Source organism: Orcinus orca, chromosome 2 (genome assembly GCF_937001465.1).
Source record: "Orcinus orca chromosome 2, mOrcOrc1.1, whole genome shotgun sequence".
Taxonomy (NCBI): Eukaryota; Metazoa; Chordata; class Mammalia; order Artiodactyla; family Delphinidae; genus Orcinus; species Orcinus orca.
In genome coordinates this window covers 127,415,455-127,420,601 of record NC_064560.1, presented here as the reverse complement: position 1 = coordinate 127,420,601, position 5,147 = coordinate 127,415,455, and positions in this window count along the sequence as shown.

The window sequence follows — 5,147 nt, the reverse complement described above, 5'->3', positions numbered from 1 at the left end:
GCCTGGACTTCCCTCCCTTCTGTTGTCCTTCTCACTGTCTCTTGGGGGAAGGTTTCTCTCAGTGGAACCCAAACCAGTAAAAATCTCCCTCCCCCTCCCTGCACCTGCCCCCTCTTCTCACTCCCCCACCATGTTAACTTACAGACAACTACCACCACCCCTTACTCACTGCTTGCTATGCTGCTAGGACTGGGCTAGGCACTTTACAAACGTCATTTAATCATTTAAGCCTTACAACATTGCAAGGTAGGTGTTTGGATCAATTAAAGCTTCTTGTTTTTGCAAGCAATAATAACTGACTGACTCTAATGAACTTAAACACAAAGGCAATTTATTAAAGGGATCTGGTGGGGCAGGTTGTGGTGCGGAGCTCACAGAGCAGAAGGAAAAGCAGAACTAGTCATAAAAGGCCAGGAGCCAGAAGAGGCAAGAGAGCAAGTGACTGGCTAGCTTGTGTATCACCCCACCCCACCCCTATTACAACTGGGGAGGGGAAAGCAGTACCTGAGTGCTGCTGGCAGAAGTAGGACTGGAGTTGTGCAGGTGAACACAATGGATGCCCACGACAGTATTCTTCTTTTACAGATGACGAAACTGACACTCAGAGACTCAGTAACTTGCCCAAGGTTACAAAGTTAACGAGTGCCAGCTGGGATATAACTGGATCCTGGAGCTGGAGCTCTCTAGGGATGCACACCGTGGCCAGCTTCCCAACTCCTTCCAATCTTTGCGTGCGACCCTTGGAAGTGAGGAGTGAGTCTCTAGGCCCCCCTGGGAGGGGGCTGTAGGAGACTAGGCCTTCCACCTCAGTGCCAGGGCCTGCCTTTGACTAGCCCTGGCCTGGCTTTGGGCAAGTCTCTTTACCTCCAGCTTCCTTCAAGTGTTGCTATGAGGATTAAACAAGATAGTACATTGTAAGTGCCTCTTAAATTATCCCACTAGATGGTAAGCCCCTTGAGGACAGGAACTTTGTCTTACGCAACTTTGAAACACCAACATGTGACCCACGATAGGTGTTCAAAAAGTTGTATTTGTTAATTCTTTAAACAAATGTTTCCTGTGCCGGATTTACAGACCAGTTCCATCCTGGATGTTTAGGGCGTGGGCCATCCTTCAAGGAGCTTAAAATCCATCTAACACTGGGAATATTAATAGGGAGGAAGAGAGACCAGTGGTTTGGAGCATCAAAAGGCTGCCTCCTGAAGGAGGTGAGACTCAGAGAGGCAGAAAGACCTTAGGCAAGGGCCCAGGAGACAGGTACATAGCTCTCAATTCAAAGGACATAGGGAGAGCAAAGGCCTGGAGGTAGGAAAGGGTGAGGAGGTCCTGGAGAGAGGAATTCTTAAGAAAAGCATGTCTTGAGGCCAGCCTCTTCCAGAGAAGGGGGGCCCTGTTACCCACAGATCTCTGCAACACCGGTGTTCCTATCTCCTTCCCCTCTGCCAGTCCATGCCCCAGGCCCAAAGCTCTAGGAACTAAGCCATGCTTCTGGGCTCTTGATGATAATCACTGGAGAACTCATAAGAACCCTTCTCATTTAATCTTCATAGCCCCCTGTAATAGGTATTAGTAGTTTTATCCTATCTAACTACTGAGGAAATGGAAATGAGAGAAATGGAAGGAACTGCCATGAAGAGGCAGAGCGAGGACTTAAACCCAGGCCTTCTGCATCACACATTCTGTAGAACAGTGTCTGTGTGGTCCAAACTGACTCCAATGTTGACTTTTTAGCTTTGGGTTGCCAATGATAACACTCATTGAGAGATCATACTCATTGCTGTCTCCAGAGTTTCTGTAAGAACCAACAGGATGATAGATAAGTACTTTTTGGAAGAGCCCAGGTAAAGCCAAGGAGTTACTTATATGCTAATGACACTGTCCAAAGCACACTGTGAGGAATGGTGTCAAAGAGGCATTTCAAAGAATCCATTCTCTGCATACCGCTGGAAAAAGGTCCATGGAAAGAAAATAAAAACACTCAGGAAGCTAGAGCAACTCCTGTAGGAGGGTAGGTGAAACACAGCAAGTCTCTCTGACTTCAACCAAAGAGGTAAAGGCAAAGAGAATGATAGCATACAAGAAGCATCAAGGAAGCACGAAGATACAGTCCCTCATCCCCAAGCAATTCCTGGTCTAGGTGGACAGGACCAATGTGTGTAGCTACAACTGGCATCTTGTCAGTTGCTCTAAAATTCACCAACCACATGATCTCACTGGATCGTCATCAATAACCCCATGAAAAATGGTTATTATTTCTTAGGCTTTTACAGATGGGGAGACTGAGGTTTGGAGAGGTAACTTTTGAGGTGACTGGTAATTAGAGTAGCCAGATCTTGATAACTGAGAGCCTGCAATCTTCTTACCGCATACCAGATAGAAAATAATTCTAAACACCATGAAAGAAAGTATTACTTATCCTGTAATATTAAGTTTAGAAGGTACCCCAGGAACTTGGAGATCATTTACGGGCAAACAAGGAAATGACTACTTTCCTTGGAGAGGTTGTACTGACGAAGCATGAACAGTTCTTAGAAATGTTTTAGTTGGATTCACAAGTAAAAGCCATTATGGATTATTGAGGAGAAAATTAAAAGGATATACGGGGTACATTTCTAACCTAAAAAAAGTTACATGAAGTGATATGAAAGCCACTCCCATTCCTCATTCAGTCAACCTAGCCCGGCTACCGTGCAACCGATTTTTACTGATTATCCACTACTGTCTTGTGCTGCCTCAGGTCTGGGGGACATGGTCCTTGCCTGCAAGAGCTCAGAACACTGGGAGATAAATAATTACAATCCTATATAGAAAATGCAGAAAAATATAAAAAGTGCTGTAGCAGCTCTAAGGAGGACAGGATATACTCTATTGGAGGCAGTCAAGGAAAGATTCTCAGATATTTGGATTGGACCCTACAGGGTAAGTCTTGAGTTTGCCAGGGACAGAAAGGAAGAAGAAACAGTGCAAAGCCTAGAGACTTGACAGAACATGGTATACATGGAGAAGAGCAGTGTTTACCTTAAACTTCCACGGAATAAAAGGCAGCTATGAAAACCCACAGCTAACATCATATTTATCAGTGAAAGTCTGAAAGCTTTACCCCCAAGATCAGGAACAAGACAAAGATGTCTGCACTCATCACTTCTATTCTACATTGTACTGGAGGTTCTAGCCAGGGAAATGAGGCAAGCAAATGAAATACAGGCATACCTCAGAGATACTGAGGGCTCAGTTCCAGACCACTGCAACAAAGCAAGTTACACAAATGTTTTGGTTTCCCAGTGCATATAAAAGTTATGTTTACACTGTACTGTAGTCTATTAAGTGTGCAATAGCATTATATCTATAAAAGACAATGTACATATTTTAATTTAAAAATACTTTATTGCTACAAAATGCTAACCATCATCTTAGCCTTCAGTGAGTCGTAATCTTTTTGTTGGTTTAGGGTTTGAAATATTGTGAGAATTACCGAAATGTGACACAGAGACATGAAGTGAGCAAATGCCGTTGGAAACTGGCACCAAGAGTCTTATTCTATGCAGGGTTGCCACCAACCTTCAATTTGTAAAAAATGTAATCTCTACCAAGTGCAATAAAGCAAAACCCAATACAATGAGATATGCCTGTAAAAAGCACCAAGAATGGAAAAGACAATGTAAAACTATATTTGCAGGTGACATGACCTTGTATACAGAGAATCCTAAAGAGTCCACCAAAAAGCTATAAGAACTAAATAAACAAGTTCAGCAAGGTTACTTAACTAGTGACTGAATGTGGAGGATACAAGATCAATATACAAAATCAATTGTTTTTTGGCTGCACCACGCAGCTTGCAGGATCTTAGTTCCCTGAGCAGGGATTGAACCAAGGCCCCCGGCAGTGAAACACCAAATCCTAACCACTGAACCACCAGGGAATTCCCAAAATCAGCTGTATTTTTATACAACTGCAATGAACAATCTGAAAATGAAATTAAGAATTCCATTTAAAATAGCAAAACCTCAAATACTTAGGAATAAATTTAATAAAAGTGCAAGACCTGTACACTGAAAACTACAAAACGTTGTTTAAAGAAATTAAAGATCTAAATAAATGGAAAGACATACTGTGTTCATAGATTGGAAGATTTAATATTGTTAAGATGCAATCTTCTATAAACTGATCTACAGATTCAGTGTAATCCCTGTTAAAATCTTTGCCATCTTTTTTGTAGAAATTGACAAGCTGATTCTAAAATTCATATGGAAATGTCAAAGACCCAGAATAGCTAAGCAATCTTGGGAAAAAAGCAAAATTGGAAGACTCACACTTTCCACTTTCAAAACTTATTACAAAACTACAGTAATGAAAACTGTACTACTGGCATAAGGATGGACACATAGATTGATAGAACAGAATCGAGAGTCCAGAAATAAACCTGTGGACTTACAGTCAACTGATTTCAACAAGGGTGTTAAGGCCATTCAATGGGGAAAGAATAGGCTTTTTAACAAATGGGGTTGGGACAAATGCATTATTTGCATGCAAAAGAATGAAGCTGGACCTCTACCTCACACCATACACAAAATTAATTCAAAATGCATCAAAGACTTAAATATAAGAGCTAAAACTATAAAACTCTTAGGAAAAAACATAGGCATAAACCTTCGTAACTTTTGTGCTTCAAAGGACACTATCAAGAAAGTGAAAACCGGGACTTCCCTGGTGGTGCAGTGGTTAAGAATCCTCCTGCCAATGCAGGGACACAGGTTCGAGCCCTGGTCTGGGAATATCCCACAGGTCACAGAGCAACTAAGCCTGTGCACCACAACTACTGAGCCTGCCCTCTAGAGCCCGCAAGCCACAGCTACTGAGCCCGCATGCCACAACTACTGAAGTCTGTGTGCCTAGAGCCCATGCTCCGCAACGAGAAGCCACCGCAATGAGAAGCCCGCTCGCTGCAACTACAGAAAGCCTGCGTGCAGCAACGAAGACCCAACTCAGCCAAAAATAAATAAATGAAAGTGAAAACCTACAAAATGGGAGAAAATATATTTGGAAATCATATATATCTGATAAAGGTCTAGTATTCAGAATATATCAAGAACTCTTGCAACTCAACAATAAAGACAAATAACCCAGTTAAAAAGTGGGCAAAGGATCTG